The sequence below is a fragment of the Conger conger genome, chromosome 16 (assembly GCF_963514075.1).
Source record: "Conger conger chromosome 16, fConCon1.1, whole genome shotgun sequence".
Lineage (NCBI taxonomy): Eukaryota > Metazoa > Chordata > Actinopteri > Anguilliformes > Congridae > Conger > Conger conger.
In genome coordinates, this window is record NC_083775.1 from 30,917,394 (window position 1) to 30,938,768 (window position 21,375).

At 41.7% G+C, this 21,375-nt stretch overlaps 1 protein-coding gene across 4 annotated transcripts in view; it reads right to left on the reverse strand.

Moving 5' to 3' along the window:
- Positions 1-21,024, reverse strand: part of LOC133114258 (signal transducer and activator of transcription 5B-like) — a 61,726-nt gene extending 40,702 nt beyond the window's left edge. The window contains exons 1-2 of one of the 4 annotated variants that reach the window (XM_061223486.1): positions 20,914-20,995; positions 661-752 (exon numbers count right to left, since the gene is read on the reverse strand). The gene's annotated coding sequence lies outside the window, so the exon portion shown is untranslated. Of the gene's footprint in view, positions 1-660; positions 753-20,913 lie in introns of all 4 variants that reach the window. The other 3 variants (XM_061223487.1, XM_061223485.1, XM_061223488.1) reach the window with 3 other exon arrangements.
- Between the last annotated feature and the right edge of the window lie 351 nt (positions 21,025-21,375).

Below are 21,375 nucleotides of genomic sequence, written 5' to 3' on the forward strand. Positions count from 1 at the left end.
ATGGGTAAATGCAAGCTGCTAGAATACTGAGCCACCAAGCAGACTACGACATCATCAGACCCTCCACACCAGACACACCCCTTTCTTCCCAGAACCCTGGGATGTCTGGTGAACCTTGGAGGAACCTCTCTGTATCCCCCCACTTCCTAGTCAAGACTGCTGTCTGTTTTGACCCCTCCAAGGTGGAATGAGTTTCCCACTACAGAACTCTACAGTCTTCCAACAGAGCGCCCACCTCTTCAGACTGCACCTCGTCCCCTCCACACCTGGCCCTCTCTAGCACTTTCAGTTAGATGTGTCATTTTTGGTGTCATTTTTGTTTTCCTTTGTGTTACATTATTCCATTACAGTTATTTAGCAGACACTTTCATGTAAAGCAACTTACAGTTGATTAGACTAAGCAAGGGCTAATCACCCCTGGTGCAATATGAGGTTAGGGGCCTTGCGTAAGGACCCAACAGCTGCAGTGATCTGGGCCACACCGGGGATTGAACCACCAACCTTCCAGGTCCCAGTCAACCATCTTAGCCTCTAGGCTATATAGGCTGTTAGGCTTTCAGAACTTGTGGCTTATTGGTGCTTTTTGTTTTAGTGTAGCCTAAAGCGGCCAGCCTTGCTCATGTTTACGTGACACAGGCAAATTTCCAATCGGGTAGTTACCAAGCTGTCAGATGTATCTTGCACTTTCTCCCTCTCCCGAAGCTGTACTCTCTGAAGACTGTGCTGTGAGTGAGTCTGGATACGAGCGCCTGCTAAATGGCAGAAAAATAAAACACACAAGAGACAGAGCCTGCATATGGTATCATAACAAATAATAATGTATTGCTTTGTAACTGCTTGAACTGATTTCAACCAATCCCTCCGACTAAATGTACTGTTAGGAGGGCTGCGAGTCCCAAGCCAAACTGCCAAATACTCTTTTCACTGTGAGCCCAGTATGATATGCACTTTTAAATAATGTATTATTTGCCTGTGTGAAGAGGATGCAGCACCTAATGAGAGTAAACAACATAAGATTCACTCTCATGCCAATAGCATTTGACTGTGAAGATTGCAATCTTTACTAGCGGAAATGCCACTGTTTAAGCAGACAGCAACCACATCTCACATATAAAGCAGTTTTATTTGCTACTGTATATTTGGTAGCAGATAAGAAAGGATCTTTCAAAGGTCTTTTAAATTATGTTTATGACAAACTAAAAACAAATCACATTTTTGAAAAAGCAAAAAATGGTAATGCTTTGCCATCAGTCATGAAAACATGTGCAACTTCCTTACAATGAGTAGATTCAGGTTATCGTATATCTTGATGTTTTGACGATGGGAACTGTTCCGAATCAAAAAATAATTCTCACAGTGTACCCTGCTGAAAAAACAGCTCAAGCTAGGTTTGACCAGCTCATACCCAGCTAGACCAGCTTATGACTAGCTTGACCAGCTCAATTTTCTAGCTGGTCAGGCTGGCAGTTTACCCACCTGGATTTTACAGCAGGATAAGGGGTAACTAACCAATATCATACACATGTATGCATACTATTATATATTGTCTCAGACAAACTTTTCAAAAAAGAACAACTGGTGGACATGGTGTCACCGAACACCATTGTCAGTTTACTCAATACAAATTCCATGTTCTTCGGTTAATGCCACTCTACACTACTGGTGGGTACACTACTGTGTCTTACAAACCCAACTTAATGGAAATTTTGTGCCAGGAATGTGAGGACATTCTCTTGTATCTAAAATCTCTGCATGATTGATAATAAAAGTGATATCCTCATTGGTGGGGGGGAATTTATATTTGCATCTGACTTGATACATTTGTGTTGTATCACCATAAATCTCCCATGAGTCTTTGAGCGTGATGACACCAGGGCCATGTGTCCGAGCTGCTGGAAGAACGAGCAAAGCAAACGTGCAAAGGCCTGCTCACACGACCGAACGCAGACAGCCCATCAGCTTGGACAGGGATCATCTGACACCTCCTGTGTATGCCCCTGCTGATTCACAACACCTCTGCTTTCTTATGTATACAGTACTGGGCAAAAGTTTTAGGCATGTGTGAAAAAATTCTGTAAAATAAGAATGCTTTCAAAAATAGAAATGTTAATAGTTTATTTTTCATCAATTAACAAAATACATTGAACAGAAGGAAAATCTAAATCAAATCAATATTTGGTGTGACTACCCTTTGCCTTCAAAACAGCATCAATTCTTGGTATACTTGCACACAGTTTTTGAAGGAATGCAGCAGGTAGGTTGTTCCAAACATCTTGGAGAATTAGCCACAGTTCTTCTGTGGATTTAGGCAGCTTCAAATGCTTCGGTCTCTTCGTATAATCCCAGACAGACTTGATGTTGAGATCAGGGCTCTGTGGGGGCCATACCATCACGTCCAGGACTCCTTGTTCTTCTTTACACTTAAGATAGTTCTTAATGACATTGGCTGTATGTTTAGGGTCGTTGTCCTGCTGCAGAATACATTTGGGGCCAATCAGATGCCTCCCTGATGGTATTGCATGATGGATAAGTATCTGCCTGTTCTTCTCACCATTGAGAAGACCATTAATTCTGACCAAATCCCCAACTCCATTTGCAGAAATGCAGCCCCAAACTTGTAAGGAACCTCCACCATGCTTCACTGTTGATTGCAGATACTAATTATTTTACTGCTCTCTAGCCCTTCGGTGAACAAACCGCCTTCTGCTACAGCCAAATATTTCTGGACTCATCAGTCCAGAGAACCTGCTGCCATTTTTCTGCACCCTCGTTTGGCCTTGTTTCCATGTCTCAGGTATGGCTTTTTGGACGCAATTTTTCTATGAAGACCACTTCTGACCAGACTTCTCCGCACAGTAGATGGGTGTACCTGGGTCCCACTGGTTTCTGCCAATTCTGAGCTGATGGCACTGCTGGACATCTTCGGAGAGTGAAGGGAAGTAAGCATGATGTGTCTTTCATCTGTTGCACGTTTAAGTGTACCTAGAAGAATTGATGCTGGTTTGAAGGCAAAGGGTAGTCACACCAAATATTGATTTGATTTAGATTTTTATTCTGTTCACTCATTTTGCATTTTGTTAATTGCTAAAAAATAAACTATTAACATTTCTATTTTTGAAAGCATTCTTACTTGACAGCATTTTTTTCACACCTGCCTAAAACTTTTGCACAGTATTGTACATCTCATGCAAATTATGGCATATTGATATAGGCTATGTAAAACAGAACATGTGCAAATCGTGAGCTAAACTCTACTCAGTGGCATTCTGCAAAACTGTACATGTGTCTATGTGTGTGTTTGTTTGTGTAAGTGTGTGCATGTGTGTGGTCTGTGTGTGTTTATTTGTGTGTGTGCTTGTGCGTGTGTTTGTGTGCATGTGTGTTTTTGTGTGTACTTGTGTGTGAGTTTGTTTATGTGTATATGTGTGTGGTCTGTGTGTGTTTGTTTGTTTGTGTGTGCGTGCACGTGTGTATGTTTGCTTATATGTGTTTCCAGATTAGACAAGTGTTTCTGTGTGCACTGCAGCAGCAGTGAAATCCCTTCTGTACGGGAGGCAGATGGCCACAGCCTGTGTCCTGACCTGAACCCCAGTCAAAGGAAAGACCATAGAAGTAAGAGCAGAAAAGTAAGTACCCTGTATATACAGAGCAGACCTGGGTCAAATAACGCAATTATTTTGGATTCAAATACCTTTCTCTGCTCGATTGATCTCACTTGGTGCGATCGAGCCAACCAAGATGACCAGAAGCAGGCATTTGCACTTTTGGACTTTTTGAGAGTAAAGGGTCGAAAAAGTATTTGAATCCAAAAGAATTGCGAATTTGACTGACTACTTGACTGATACAGAGTCCTCCCAAATGAGTCATACCCCTGGTGAGGGCAAAAGAAGGCTGTCTAAAAAACCTGTGCAACAAGCTACTCAAAAAGTGTCACAATCATCAGAGGTGCATCTATGCCATATTCTGCCAGCCAATTCAGATTTCAGGCTCTGTCTAAAATAATTATCCACTGCTAAGGACCAATACAGATGCCTTCTTTAAAGGTTTTATTTTAGGTCCTGAAATCCATCCACATTTTAAGTAACAAAAATGATCTCTTCAGGATTACATGTCCATTTTCCAGGGGGAGGAAAAAGAGGAGGCAAAACTAAGAAAGAAAGGAAATTAATAGAAACAAAAAGAAAACTAAATAAAAAACGATGAATACTGTGGGGTAAGAACATAAGCAGGACACAGGTAAACCTTGCTAATGAGGCTCAGGATGGGACAGCTGGTCTCACCCAGTGCAACCTTGCCATTAATTCTCTTCAAAACCACAACATCCAGAAAAGAACGCAGCCAAACAGATATCAGATAGATGCTAAACACCACCCGGCTCTTTGGAATTACTGCCAGGTCATACCTCCCAATCAGCGGTGTCTCTTGTGTTCAGTGAAATAAGTAAATATGCACCTTTGCATCTAAACAATACCAAAACTCTTTAGAGATTCCCTGTTTGAGAGCAGTAGAAGCAGTGTTTCCCAAAGCAGAGAGAGTCAGAGAAAGCCTTGTTTATGTGACTCTCCTGTTTGCCAAAGGCATGTTCTAGTTACCTATGAAGATTGAAATGGCCACACCACTGAATTTGACAGTTGGCTGGGGAATTGGTGAGTGGCCACTGCCACAGACTGTGCTATCCACTGCTAATGTTTTATTACTTTTTATGACCGTTATATGCACCATTATGTGCACCATTTTATTTACACACGAAATTTTTTCCACCACCCACATTCTGTCTCCAGCCCTGTTTATAACCAACATTAGCCCGTGGTTTTAAAAAGGCTTTATGCTGGAGTGCTGTACTGTTCATCGCAGAACAACTTTCTCATCCCGTGTACTCACTGTCTGCATTCGGAAACACATGACATACTAATATACTCAGTGAGCACTTTATTAGGTATTTATTAGACTTATACTTCTTTGCAAACTGTAGACATTAGTGTGTGTGAAAATCCCATGAGATCAGCAGTTTCTGAGTACTCAAACCACCCTGTCTGACAATCATTCCACAGTCAAAGTCACATAGATGGGACATACATTTTTTTTTTTTTTTTTTGGTTTTGCTTAGTTCTGTCACAATGGCTGGTGATCTTGACGTAATTGAAAGTGAGAAGGTAAAAACATTTTTGAGGGAACCCTCTAATAGTCTTTTTCTGTCCTTTAATGTGATAGACCTCAGGCAGCTTGTGGTGTATTGGGATGGTAATCCCCACAGGCTAAAAAAAACGGTGCAGCGATTAGCCATTTGTAATGATTTTCCATTTGAGGCTGTAGATGTACCGGTTGATGGTACAGACATTCCGTCCAGTAACAAAAGCTGGGAATTGGCTTTATGCGCAATTGCGTTAAAAGAACGCGAAATGGCGTTAAAAGAAATGGCTTTAGAAAGGGAATTGGCCTTAAAGGAAACAATTGCAACTGAAAATTTGGAAATGGAATGGGATAAATTGCTTGAGCGACGTCAATCCCGTGCAACTTTGTTGGCAAGGCCAGACTTGGATATAGCAATGATTGGTTCCATATTGATGGAGGATGGTTCCATCTCACTGACCTCACACGCAACTTGCGCTTACTCCCTAAATTTAGTGATAAGGACCCTGCTACCTTCTTTGTCCTGTTTGAACGGTTGGCTACGTCTCGCAGGTGGCCAGAGGAGGACCAGGTAATCATGCTGCAGTCTGTACTGACGGGCAAGGACCAAGAGGCATACTCTGCTCTTTCCCCAGAACAGACACTGTCCTATTCTGCTGTAAAAGCTGCTGTCCTCAAAGCCTATGAGCTTGTTCCAGAAGCTTACTGTCAAAGGTTTCGCAGTTGGAGGCGGCCTGAAAAACAGTCATATGTTGAGAATTATTTCTCCAATTTTCACATTGGCGTACTGCAACGGGTGGCGACACATTTGAGAAACTGTGTGATCTGATGGCGCTGGAACAGTTTAAAAGTTCAGTTCCTGATTCTGTTGCAATTTATGTTACTGAACGACGAGCGCGTACGGCGTCTGACGCTGCGGTGTTTGCGGATGAATTTATGTTGATTCGCCGCGGTGGGTTGGCCAACAGCCGTTCACGAAATGATTCATTTCAGAATGATTCTCCTCGTGCTCGCTCCTTTAAGCCCTTTGCTGGGGGTAGGGGTGGCCCGGGAAAAGATGTTGCTGGCACAAATGGGAAGCTTGATCCTACAAGGGTTTGCTATACATGTCATCACCGAGGGCACTGGAAAGGTGATTGTCCAAAATTTGGCCAGTCTGTTAAGCCAGTGGGTTTGGCAGCAGCAACATACTGCCCTACGCCTAACCTGTCGAGACCAAATCTTTCAGTTGGGACAAAACCGCAAGATAAGCTTGCAGACTCAGACTATTCACCATATACCTCTGGTGGTTTGATGTCTTTGGTAGGCCAGAGAGCAAAATAACCCATTAAAATATTGTGGGACACGGGAGCTTCACAATCTCTAATATCCGCAGACGTTTTACCCTTCTCTGCTGATTCCTTCACTGGGAGCAGCATGCTTATCCACAGTGTTACAGGTCATATAACTGTTCCTTTGCATATAGTCAGCCTTGAGTCTGAGTGGGTCCAAGGTAATGTGGTGCTTGGTGTTTGCCCTGAGTTACCTGTTGATGGTGTTGCCCAACTACTTGGAAATGATTTGGCTGGATCTCCAAAGTTGGTTAGCTCACCATCTCCAGTGGTAACTTCAGAACCCCTCGTATGTGGAATACCCAATGAAATGGGGGTAAAGTTCCCCGAGGTGTTTGTTTCATGCCCTGTCACTCGGTCCATGACTCATACAAAAGCCAAGGCTGAAAGCGGCCATGTGAAACAGGACAAGAGTCAGTCATTTTCTGATCAGGAAATACACCCTGGACAGGTCGCCAGTCCATCGCAGGGCATACACACTATTCACGCACACACTCATACCTCTCCAATCAGCCTAACCTGCATGTCTTTGGACTGTGGGAGGAAACCGGACTTCCCGGAGGAAACCCACGCAGACATGGGGAGAACATGCAAAGCACAGAGAGGCCCCGGCCAATGGAGAACCCAGGCCTCCTGTGAGGCGGCAGTGCTAACCACTGCATCATCCGTGCCGACCGTACAGGTTGTTGTCCCTACAAAATTTAGAAATCAGGTAATACATGTTGCCCATACTGGTACTGCGGGTCATACTGGTGTGAAAAAGACATACGACCGTGTTTTGCGGAATATTTTCTGGCCTAAATTGAAGCATGATGTGGCCCAGTATGTAAAAACATGTCATATCTGTCAGCTCACGGGCAAACCAAACCAAATGATACCGGTTGCTCCCCTGTATCCGATTCCGGCAGTAGCCAATCCTTTTGAGCATCTGATTGTAGACTGTGTAGGTCCACTTCCTCCGCCAAAAGCTGGACATTGTTATTTACTGACTGTTATGTGTCAGTCCACATGTTATCCAGAGGCATATCCTCTGGGTTCTATCACCACAAAGTCTGTACTGAAACTCAGATTTTCGACAAAGCTTGAAGTCTCGGTTTTATTATTTATCGGTAGACCAAAGAAGTGACATACTCACTTTAATCAATTCCCATCGTAGTTTATTTCCAGATACTCCAACGCGAACGCATGTATTGAAACATGACATTGATGTGGGAACGGCCGCTCCCATCAAACAACGTTTCTATCATGTTCCAACTCCAAAGCGGAAACATCTAGAGTCTGAAATAGACTATATGATTAAAAATGGTATTGCAGAGCCTGCATTTGCAGAATGGTGGCTTATTCACTGTGTATTTTGGTTAATAAGCCTGATGGCTCATTTCGGTTTTGCATGGACTACCGTGAAGTAAACTTATTAACTAAGTCGGATTGCTATCCCTTACCTCGTATGGAGGACTGCGTCGACCAGGTTGGTGCTGCGACGTTTGTTACAAAACTGGACTTACTTACAGGATACTGGCAGGTGCCATTAACAACCCGTGCGCGGGAAATATCTGCTTTTATTACTCACAGTGGACTATATACCTATACAGTTATGCCATTTGGTCTCAAAAATGCCCCTTCCACATTCCAACGCTCATGAACAAAGTCCTGACTGGTCTGGAGGGTTGTGCAGTCTACTTGGATGATGTGGTTGTTTATAGCGACACCTGACCTGAACACATTGAGTGCCTAGGTGCCTGTCTGGATCAGTTTGTTAAAGCATCCTTGACTGTCAACCCCGCGAAGTCAAAGTGCGAGTTTGCTAAGGCAACAATCACCTATCTGGGTAAGGTGGTTTGACAGGGGGTGGTTCGTCCAGTACAAGCTAAGGAAACAGCCATTGAAAATTACCCCACTCCTACCACAAAAAAGGAGCTTATGCGGTTCCTGGGTATGATCGGCTACTATAGAAGTTTTTGTATAAACTTTTCAACCATTGAAAGTCCGTTGACCAGTCTGCTTCGTAGCAAAGTCAGTTTTCAGTGGCCCGATGAATGTGAAGAAGTGTTCAGGTCAGCAAAAGCTTTGCTATGCAATGCACCAGTTCTTGCCGCACCTTGCTTTGATTGTCCGTTCGTCCTGCAATTGGACGCCAGCGGGGTTGGAGTAGGCGCTGTGTTGTTGCAGCCTGACAGCACGGGAGTTGAGCATCCGGGCGCGTACTTCTCACCGAAATTTAACATGCATCAGTTAAAGAATTCTGTGATTGAACAGGAAGCCCTCGCATTAATTTGGGGTCTTCAACATTTCGATGTGTACGTGGGCTCAGTCTCTGGACCTTTGATTATTTATACAGATGATAACCCCTTGACATTTTAAAAATCGATGTCCAATCCCAACCAGCGCTTGATGAGGTGGTCCCTTTTCTTGATATAAGACATATCAAGGGGACGGCAAACGTGTTGGCTGACACGTTGAGCCGTGTGTCTGACAAAAGCCTTTAGGCCTACCCGCTCTCTCGTCCCATCTGTATTCTCTGCTCTCTCTCTCTTTGCCACTGTGGCACCACAGTGGTATAGGGGCAGGGGCGAGTCTTGTTTTGCAGAGTGGCTCTATGGACTGCTGGGTTGACTTGAGGCTGTCTCCTGGATTTATCCTGGTAAAGGTGATGTTTTACCTTGGACTGTGTGAGGCACGGTCTGCTGGGCGATGGGGCCCAATCAAGGTTTTACCTTTTAGCTAAATTGGTGGTGGTTTCAGGACCTCTTGCACTGCACTGTACTGCATTATATTGTTTATTTACCCTGTTGGGTTTGAGGAGGGTCACCCTTTTAAGAGGGGGGGTGTTACGCCCCCCTGCTACTTTTGCCTTCCAACAGGTTGATTGGTGGGCTTGGTCCCTCCACAAGTGGCACCTGGAGCTGGTTTAATTCCGGATTAAAGGAGCTCCAGTGTTGCTGCTTGGGGGGGCAGTAATATCATGTCGAATACCTGTCGTAGGACAGACGTTTTTTGTTGTATTTTTGCACCCACAACATTGCTACTCCGACTACATGCAACGCTACAGTCATACTGATCTCTCATACTCCATAATAACTTACTTCGAAGAAATAATTAGTTATCTCGTAAGCCTGTTTCTCATGTTCTCTGTTTCGCGTGTCTCATTTTCCTGTTCACAACTAGAACGAGCCAGTCATAACAGTATCTACATGATTGTATGCATTGCAAAAGCAGCAGTTCTGCATACAGAAGCACCTTGTTAATGCTACAGCAGTAGAAGTCTAAAAAATAAGTCAAATATGTTAAAAAATAAGTATGCATATATTAATTGCCTTGTGTATATTAAGTCTTTCTCACCCGGGGTGCCCAAATATTTGCCCACTACTGCACATCACCAACTTCATGCTTCATGCTTAAATGGACAGACACTTCCTCTGAGGATATACTTTACTGAAATGCACTGAGAGTGGGTGTACCACTATATATAATATCATTTTATATATACATAATATATAATATAATATAAACGTGCAACATGATGTAATTTAATGAGCATTTCTTGCCTCTTTTCAGTTTGTAGCTTTAACTGAAAACATGGAACATCCTGTATGATATGCCGGCTTTGCTATCAGCGTGACAGAAGGAAAGAAATGCAAACGTTTGACTGAGTCCCTGCAATGGGAGAAAACTGTGATACTCTCATGTCTAGCGTCGTGGCTGATGAAAATACAATTTGCATCACTAATTTTCCGTGGGTCGATTCTCTTTTTCTCATTGATTTATGGGGTGTACAAGAAGGGGCCTAAATCCTTATTATGAAATGGCCTGAACTGCTCAGCCATTGGATGTGCAATTAGACCTCAAAGGGCAAAGGTCAAGCAGAGGTCAGTGGGGGGGTGCAATGGTAGCTGTAAGATGACAGAAAAAAATCTAATCAGCGGTGACAAAAAGATGGGTCTGGAAGGGAGATGAGTCTGGAAGCCATTTTACAAAACAATCCGATACTGGCAAGCTTAGCCTACCTAAAAATGAAAAACAAAGGGCAAACTGCATGGCATTCAGGGAATTATAAAAAATGTTGTGCTAGGGGGACATAAATCCAGCTGTCAATACAACTGCCATAATTTGACAAGCCAAGTGTAACTGCTTCTGATTACCATTAAGTCCTTTGACTTTGAGGGCAAATAGGAGACTATATTACGCCATTATATACACTATCTAAGATGCTGAAATGTTATCTTCCACAGAGGCTACGTGCTACAAACAAGGAACAAAATCAATCATTCGGTTCCAGAAATATATTGATGAAATTTAGAAAGATGAATATACATACATGTTCAACCAAGGCCACACATGTATTACAATGTAACTTATGAACTCTCATATGATATCACATACTCATTACGCTGACCATCATTAAGGTGTGTAGTGTCTAAAGTAAGGAAGAATATTAGCTCCAGCATTTTACCATGTATTAACAGCATTCAGGGTATATATCCAAGTTTTCATAGCCTATCCCCACCGGCATCCTGCTTGTTCTCATTTTCTCAACACAATGAAAAGAAGGTGTGAAAACATGAATTTCTGAATATGTGAATGCTAGTGGAGAAATGTGCTGCACGCGCTATGCTAGTGGAGAAACGTGCTACACGTGCTATGCTAGTGGAGAAACGTGCTACACGTGCTATGCTAGTGGAGAAACATGCTACACGTGCTATGCTAGTGGAGAAACGTGCTACACGTGCTATGCTAGTGGAGAAACGTGCTACACGTGCTATGCTAGTGGAGAAATGTGCTACACGTGCTATGCTAGTGGAATGCTACACAACTGCTCACCGAAATATGAGGGATGTTCAAGAGGTTTCCTCAATCAGCTTGAAACCGTAACCTGGAGAACAGCACTAAACAAGAACATTTGTGTTTTTCTATTTCTATTGTTTGTGACAGTTTTGTGTGATCGCCAACATCAAATGTAATGTTACTGAGGCTATTGAAGAATAAATCTATCAATCAGTATATAACACAAGAGGACTTTGACCATGGGAGATTCTGGACTAAACCAACTCGATACTCCACTTGATACACAATGCTTTAGGAATAATCTGATTTACCCAAAGGTAGACTGTAGTATTATTCTTCACATGTTATGAATGTGAAATAAATATATATATATGAGTTTTAATATATATTGAGTTTTAATTAAACAGTTCAGTACTAAAATTCACTACCTACTTCCGTACTAAAATTATCTCAGGAAAACACTGCATTGATGAACACATCATTACAGAAATAAGTCTGCGAGGTCAATGGGCAGCATACCTCTCAATGATTTACAAAACATTTTATTTGGCACAGAGAAAGCCACTACAAAACGCATTCTTAAATGAGAAATAATCTATATTTCTTGTTACACAAAGAAAGCTAAATTACTAAACTATGGATGCAGTTCAAGTTTTTTTCTTTTTAATACCGCAAAAAATATGCTTTTACACTAGCGTGGCTGTCACATACTGTAAGTATTCCAGAGAGCATGCTAATGATTATTCATTTGGAAAACCGGCTTGGAAATGCTTAAAGGTGCAATTGTCTGTTAAAATATATGGCTGTCAGTCCTTTGAAAAGAAAGTTATTTAAATGTACTGCTAGCCAGCTTTCTTACGAGGGTGTTCTGACACCAAAATACAGATTCAGGAGAGGGGTGAGTAACTACACAATAGAGTGTAGGTAACTCAACACAATAACAACCTGCTCCGACTGGGATTCTGCATGTTAACTATACTGCCTTACATTCATTTAGCAGATTGTCTTATTCTGAGAGATTGCAGTGTGAGAGAACATAATTGCTTTGACATGTGACATATATAACAGTGACATATATAACACAGTGTCTCAGTCCAGAGACACTGTGTGTGGAATGTTGCTAATTCTCTAATGTGGGTAACCATGCCAACCCAGAACCAGATAAATTTCTAAAAAATAAAAAAACCAACTTCACTCTATTACTGTTTCAATGCAACCAATCAGAATTATACATTAATAAACATATAAAAAATAGACATATAATAATGCTTGGCTACACTAGTGGACGGGGAGATCAGAACTCATTACGAGAAGAGGCTGGGGCCGGGGGGGGGGGGGGGGGGGGGTGCAGATCTTTCCCAATAAAATTACAGACGTCACACCAGGCCCTCCCTGTTCCCTCGCTCTCTCCTCTCATTTCTTCTCGCTCCATCGGATTCAGCCTCCTACTCACCTGTCCAACTCGCTCTTCAGATTACAGTCATAATTACAGTCTTAATGACGGTAATTATCGAAAAGAATAATTGTGGCTTAAATATCAGCTTTTCAAACCCGCAGGCCCCTTTTTCTGTTCACTCTGGGTTGAGCAGCAGCCGGCGAGGTTCAGTGTAACTGCCACTGAACACTTCTCAGGTTCGGCAACATGTGCTACGTGCATCAAGGGAGGGCTATCATGTTCTCTCTTTTCTAAATTGTAGTTGTATCGCCTACTCAAAAACTCAGAAGGTAAGTTTTTTAAAGGTTGCAACAAATGCTCCCCTAAAGTACAGAGACTAGGTGATAGATTGTAAAGACACACACGCTCACACAGCCTTGCAGGCACGTAGAAGACCCTGGCAGGCAATTTTGAGAACTACTGACCTCTGACCTTTCATCTAATGGTGTGTCAGAGTTCAGAGATAGGCAGTTTCTCACAATATTGCTGACTCTAAAATATAGTGACTGCTCTCTTTGCAGATCCACACATACACACACATACACATACTCATACACGCATGCATGCTATCACGCATACAAACACATGCACTAGTGTACACACAGAGGCAAATGTTGATTACTGAAAGTGATTGCGTAAACAGTAATTTGATGACTGGGTGTGATTCGTGACAGATGTCATTTGCTGTACATCAACACCGTAGCTGACAGGATAAAACCATTACAGCTAACACTGCGCGCTTGGAATCGTGGCAGTTATCAGATACGCCAAGGAGGTGCAGATTTCCCTTTTCAATTGGTTCTGACAAGTCAAGATTTTTCCAGGGAATCAATCACTTTCCAGTTAACCAGTGGAAATGCAGCAACAAATAAGTGCATGGAAGATTACCGATCTGAGTGCTAATGCGGTTTTAATTTTGTGCTCAGAAACTTTAAAAGCGCTACACTCCATTTCATGCACTAAAACAAGTCTTTGACAAACCAAAAGCTGGTCTCGGGCAATAAAATCCAAGAAACAGGACAGGTATGACGTTATACCCCACTGCAAGAAACCCCACTTATCAAACTTCCCGGAAACGCTGAATAGTTGACGAATCAGCGAGATCGCTATTATTACTAGTAGCCTATCTATAAACGTTAGATCGCCCTACATGTGAAGTGTCCTGCTGCCTATGCCATCATAGAATTGTTCCAGTACTTAAAGGACTGTCATAGTTATATAGTGAATTCCATAATTAGACAGTATGGCAACACAAACAGAGAAAAAGATATTAGAAAATATATGATTAACCGATACAGACTCCAACTCCTCTGATTCCAATCCATGTATCGTAGCCCCAATGCTGTCACAAATTCAGTGCTGTCAATCTTTGTCATATTTTCAACATAAAGCTATAAAACAGAGCTGCATGTGTTCCCACTGTGACGTCACACACCGAAGAAGTCATTTCCGGAGTGACTTTGGGTGTTTCCGTTAGCAGCAATCCATTTATCACATTTTTTGCCAAACAACAATTTCAGTGTCATTTTATGAATAACCTCCATAATAACAATAATTGGCCTAATATCAGTGCGCCGAGTCATTATCTGGTGCTTACCCTTTAAGGCCTATTTACAGTTTGGTGATGTATGATCATTGCCACCGGCGATTATCACACTTGAAAATAAATTATTTAATGTAAATACTTTGATTTTTCATTGTCACTATCATTGTTGTAGCCCATTACTGAGACTTAAACTTTGACCCCATTGCACAATATTGTCGTGACCAATTATTCTAGAACATTATTATTTCCTGTAATTATCTTTTGCGAAGTGTAAAATCATCGAAAAGCTCAACCTTAAAATAAATAAAATGGAAGACCACACATTTGTTGAGAGTTTGATAAACACAATTGCAGTGTCTCTATGCCTGTATGCTGCCGAACGGGCAAACTACAAAGATGCCATTAATGACTCCACTTTGGCGGTGCTTTCTTATCGGTTTCGGGTTTATACATTCAATTTCAAAATTCAGCGATAATGGAGTGTTACATTGCCGAACTGTGAAATGGCCTTTACATCAGCATTACAATGTTCAACTAATACTAATGATATAGAGTGAGGTCCGTAAGTATTTGGACAGTGACATAGTTGCATAACCAATGTTTTTGATAACTTCTGCGCATCTGCGTTGCATCGAGTCAACCAACATCTGGCACAAAGAAACAGGCATTTCAACCCAGGATGAACAAACTACATTCACAGTTCCTGTCCACCTGACACCTGTTTTTTCACAGAATGAATTAATTCTCTAATTAAACTCTGCACTGCTATTATTTTGATCACACCCCTTTCAAGCAGAAATATCACTACTACCAATAACAGTGGTTCATCAAGTTACTGATGTTGTACTGCTATTTTCTCAAACACTGTACTGTCAAAAACTGTACATCCATATAGTCACAATCCGAATTCTTATGCAGCATTTGACATCTCATACCTTCAAGGGTTAATCATCAATGTGGTACTGACATGGCAGTAAACAGATGGCACGGGGAAATCCAGCCTTGGTGACTTTAATTAAAGTCTTTAATCAGGGCTAATATTTAATTTCTCAGAATGAAACTCTCCCAGTCAGGCTGGTAAAGACGGGGAGCGGGGGTGGTTTCTCATGCCGACTAAGCTGTTTCCGTCAGGAACACCGCGGTCTGGATCAGGTAATTGGATCAAAGAGCCGCAGACGGAGCGGGTCCAAGCCAGGTCCAGCCTGCATCCCGGGGCAGCGTGCGTGTACACCCCCACCCCTGCCCCTGGATCCTTTGGCCTGTGGTCAAAAATGCAACCGAGGAGTTTCAGATGAGGCATGCCACCCTTGACACAAGAATTAATACTAAACTGAAGTCCACAGTAGAATATGAGACCTTACAGCAGCCGAAGCCAGCACTAGGCCTGTACGTGGCAGAGGAAGCACGACACCGTGCATGTTTCCTCTGCTGCCGTGTACCAAATTACCCAGACATCTATCTACCATAGCACCTCATCATGGTCAGTATATCACAGGGCCAGTCCCTACTAGGCCTTTGTAATCACTTCACATGCGCTTTATTTCTTACTTTTCTGTGAGTGATTTTGATCTTTATGTGTGTGAGATAAGTGTGTATATGTGTGTATGTATAAGCTACTGGATGCCTAAAATTTCCCTCGAGATGAATAAAGTATCGATCTATCTATCTACCTACCTATCTACTCACCTCCTTTTTTGGTTTTCTCTGAGAGAAAGTATAATGCAATTTTATGTTGTAAGTTTGTGGATTTTTATGGAAATATAATGATAAACATAGTTTGAAGCAGTGCATTTTTGTCTAGAAAATTCTAGAAAAAGTACAATATCTGAAAGTGGCAACTATTTCTATATTGCCCACGGTCTGGCTGATTATATAGAGTGAGGTCCATATGTATTTGGACAGTGACATAATTCCTACACAGAGCACTCGATATGCATGTATACGCCCTCAAAGCTTAACAGTCTGCAATTTTCATGTGGTATCTACATTCGTATTGTCGCAATCCATATTCTTAGGGACCTCACTGCATTTGAGATCTCAAACCTTAAAGGGTTAATCACCGGGGTAGTACTGACATCGCAGTAAACAACTGACATTGCAGCGGCAACTATTTGTATATTGCCCACGGTCTGGCTCCAGGTGGCCCTGATTTCCCATCAAAGGGATGGAGATTACAGAACACGGCCGTGCAGATGTCCCTAGATTCTGTTACCGATGTCTTTATAGATTCTGTTACTGGCATTTGTAAAGCCTGGAGAGATGTTTTACTTCACTGGCTTGGTGTCTCTCCCAAGACAACAACTTGTGGACCTACTTTGGTCGACTAATTGATTGTTTTGTCGAACAGCTCTCAGTAGACCAAGATTCTTATTGTTTGACTGAGAAGCTTGACTACACCACGTTTTTTTAGGGTGCCATGAGCTTCAGCAAAAAAAACCTTCCATCTGATCGAAATCATGGCTGTCAAACGAGAGTAATCCATTCTACTGAAGCAGGGGTGTATCACCCATCATTCTAAAAGAGTGGTTGGTGAGGTACGCCTTCCTCCAACAGTATGCCAAGACATGGATGCACGTAAAAAACCTATCTTAAATCATCGATTTTATTGTCAATGTATTTCATCAATATACTATATTTCCATTCCTGAAATTTTGTTGTTGTTGACAATAAAATATTTCCTCTGCTCAAATGGGCAATATGAGGCTGATCAATAGATCATTACCAAACAGTCAATTCTGTTTATTTAGAAAGGGAAAAGAGAAAGGGGGCGGTCATGTACCTTAAGGTATCAGAATGTCTTCACACCTGACTCCCAGGTACAGGGAGGCTGAGAGTTGGGTACCCTCCAGACGGTACCACAGTTTCACCCTGCTGTGTGCTCATCTGAACTGTGGTCCTGGAAAGTTACTGGGTCTGCTGGTTTTTGTTTTCACCTTAAAACAGGGGTGGGCAATTCCGGTCCTGGAGGGCCGGTGTGTATGCAGGTTTTTGTTTCCACCAATTACCCCGTCTAAATGAACTAATTGGCTGAATGCAACAACACTATTTCACTCAAAGATTACATCACAGTAAAACGGGGGACACAAGCAGTCTTCGGCTGTCATTCATGCACATCAAGAAATGTACTGCAGTTAAAATGTCAGATGGCATAAAAGGCTAATTATGTAATTAAGGCCAAAAATTAAGGCCAGAAATGGATATGGCGCTCTTTGCCCGCCTCTGCCTTAAAATCATCACCCCGTTGAGACCCAGGTAACCAGGTGAGGTGAGTTAAGTGCATAATCAACTGCTCTGTTGATTCATTAAGTGCAGAGTAACAACAAAATATGTAATTCACTGCTTTAATTGGTAAATTAAGTGCTGAGTAACAACAAAGGCCAGCACAGCCTATGGCTGTCCAGGACCAGGAGTTCTGGACTACAGTGGTTCCCAAACCTGTTCCTGGGGACCTCTGTGTATGCTGGTTTTCATTCCAACCACAGTTACAATCCCAGAATTTTAACAAGCTGTTCATTTTTCTTAATTAGGTGCTTTTCACATTGAGAGGGAGTAATTACATTCTTAAGCCATACGAGGTAATAAATAGCTAAGCATTCCATGAAATGAATCATGTGCTTATTACGATATATTATGATAAACTGCAAACAATTGCATAGAAAAGGTAACTCAATTAACTGATCAAATGAAAACTGGAGGTGAATCAATAGGCTCCTAAATTGGTGAAAGTGTCGCTACATAGCCACTAAAACTAACAATTTGGTAGATAATGACAAAGTGAAAAAGGAAATCATAACAAGACAATTCTGCATTGTGAACAAACTGAACGATGTGTTGAACAAGCTAAATAGCCTATTGATTCACCTAATTCAATCAGTTTTTAAATGTTGTTACTGACATTTTTATGTAATTGTTTGCGATTTAGCACACTAAGCAAAATATGAACTTGATTTTATTCTTCATGCCACATGTAGCTATTTCTGACAATACAGTATGGCTTAAGAGGTTAATAATTCTTGTAAATCATGAAAATCACCTCCATCTTCCCTCCCTTTGTTCAGAAGTATCACTCTTTGCAGCAAGTGCCCAGGGCTATTATTTCATTGAAGAACTTGCTATGATTTCTACTCATCTGCACGGAAATATTCTGGAAACCGCATTCTGAGGTTTTTGGACCAAGCATTAGGAAGACACCAAAGGTTTGTGGGAGAACAGCCATGCTTGCTGTGTACACAGCCATGTCTCCTTAAGGGAATCTTCCACAGAACGAACTCCAAAAACAGGATTACAGACAAGCCACAGGTGTGGCATGCACCTCAAAATGGACATTACCTACAGCCTCCCTGGCTCTCAAATCTACCACTTCCAGCATGACAGCTCCCAGCAACAGCGCCCCCCCATGCCTTCCAGCTTTGCGCGTGGACTGACACCATTGTACATGAAGCCATTTCTCACAATCCTGAACCAGCAGAATTGAGCCCCTTCTTGCTCAGTCTACTCAAGACAGTGTCTAGTATTAATACTCCAACAAAGGTTTTGGCTCACTCAGCAGCACTGATGATGGCATAGAGGCAAAAGGTTTGTTTTACTTGGAACCTGACTTTTAATGTAATTAACATTGTCTTTCTATCTCTGTGTAATTAACTTTAGGATATACAGTGCACTCCATAAGTATTTGGGCAGTGGTACAATTTCTGTTCTTTTGGCTCTGCAAAGGAGAATGATCAGACTGGTTCAAGCTGTCAGGAAAGTAACAGTAACTCAAATAACTACACTTCACATTTTTGGTGTGCAAAAGAGCACTTCTTAACACACAACACATCAAACCTTGAAGTGGATGGGCTACAGCAGCAGAAGACCAAAAAATCAAAATTAAAAATGTTTTAAAAAAATAATATAGATAATAAAGATAAAAAGGGGTACTGGGGGTTGGGATGCTTCTGGTTACATGGTTGCTAGGGTAATACTGCTATTCCAGTTGAAAGCTGGGCATATGCCAAGCCTAATTACACACAGAAATACTGTGAGCAGCCTTGGTGCTATATCATAAAATGTCTATTGGGAAGCCATCCTACCCCAGAGACTTCCCTGACCTAAGACTTTGTATGACTTTGTATTGACGTAAGACTTTTACCATTTTTTTACCATTTTGTTATCACAAATATATTTGTGTTCTTCCTCTGACGAAGACGGAGTGTCATTTAGAAAACTATCAGTATCATCTTGGTCTGAGGTAGACTGAGACGTGAAAGAAGATGTAAAATATCCTAAAGGTTCCATTCATATCCACATTCAGTGAATGAAGATGACCTGGGGTGAAGGGCTATAACATTAGATGGATGATTGGGCATGCGTTCCTTATAGGTTCAATAGATCATTTCGGACTCCTAACAGTCGAGAGAGGAATAGCAGCAACAAACACCTTCAAACCACAACACTGTTTATCCCTCCCCCTTCTCTGTAAACGCGCTGATGTTGAAACGCCATTGGCTTGTGGCAATTAGCACCCATTTTCAACCTTGAATTATTATATGGCTAAATAATGTTTTGGTACAGAGTGTCGGGCTGTCAACTGTATATTCTGAAACCCGAATTTAAGGACTATAAACACAGGCAGAGGGTAAGTCAACATGTCAGGGAGACTTTTTCAATGATAGGAAGGGATTTACAATGGTCTTGTAACAATGTTTTAACACAAAAATATTATCTATTGTATCTTTAACCAAACAAAATGTTACACCATTAGTCCTGAATGCATATTATACATATGATGGATCACCTATTTCAAGTTAGTATATAGGATTAGGCCACTTTATGTTAGTAAGGCTTCTGTAGCCTACCTGACCTTAGACGACCTTTTTTCGTTATCATTATCGCTAATTTGATGCGGTCTCAAATACTGACACGGCTACGGAAGCGCACAACCAGCCTACCAAACGAGTGATTGTACGTTGTTCAGGTACAGTATCCCGCAGTTCACTGTTCTAGCGACGTAAACTCGCCGCAGATCTGCACTGTCACCGGCTGCAACTTTGACGTCTTCAAGTTCAACACTACGTTAATGTATCCAATGTTCTTCAAGAATGTAGCGGACTTGCCTATGAGGCTACCGCTGAAAACTACAACTGCTGACTAAGTTGTAGCATTTTAAAACGATGTCTTACATTTTACCTAGCCAAGAGAGTCCCAAGCACAGGCTATTCCTACTTCAATTTAAATTCCCTAACACTAACGCTCGATACCGTTATACAGTAGGCTATGTATGCCTAAATAGCGTAGCCTACAGCAAGCCAATTGTGTAGCTCGCTAACCAAGTTGTAGAACAGCGAAAATATTTCTCAGCCTGTTGATCCATCTATTCAATAACGTATACAATTGTAATTTTACCAGCAATGTCAAACTATTGTAAATAAAAAAAACTACTTTATAGCTTGCAAACTATTGCGCTGGGATAATTTCGGTAGCATTATTATGGATAAAATCAAAGTTAAGTACACTACATTCTATACACAATGAACTTTGTGATTATGTCTGTGCGTTGCTCGTTGATGAGGAGACTATACAGTCCCGCAAATAATAATGAATATTGCTGGACGGTGCAATGCGCCGCACAACCCGGGTCATTAGTTTGTTTGCAAAACGCGTCAACCAGAATTCTTTCGCAAAAAACAACAAAAGCTGGAGGGCCTTACCTCTGCAAGAAGATTAATGTATTTGTCTTTTCACATAAAAGTACAGGGAAGCTCCACAATGCACGCAGGACGAAGAACAACAACCTCTCTCTCTCTCTCTCTCTCTCTCTCTCTCTCTCTCTCTCTCTCTCTCTCTCTCTCCCTCTCTCTCTTTCTCTCCAACCGCCTACTTCCGGCATTTTTACATGTGACAGAAGCAATTCTTACTGTAACATTTGATCGGCAGTTTGCCAAAGTATATTACTGTCTTTTTTGCAACGGTACAGCGAGTTGTCAGTTCTGTCGGTGTTTTATGAGTGGTGTAGCCTACCTTTTAATAACTTATTTAGTTATGACAGCATTATTCTCTACCAGACCACGTACCAACCAGCGTTTTGGCTGACTGAGTAATAATTTCATATGAACGCAAAATGTGATAATCAACTAATTAGGCTCTTATCGCACCATGCTATAGGCTTATTC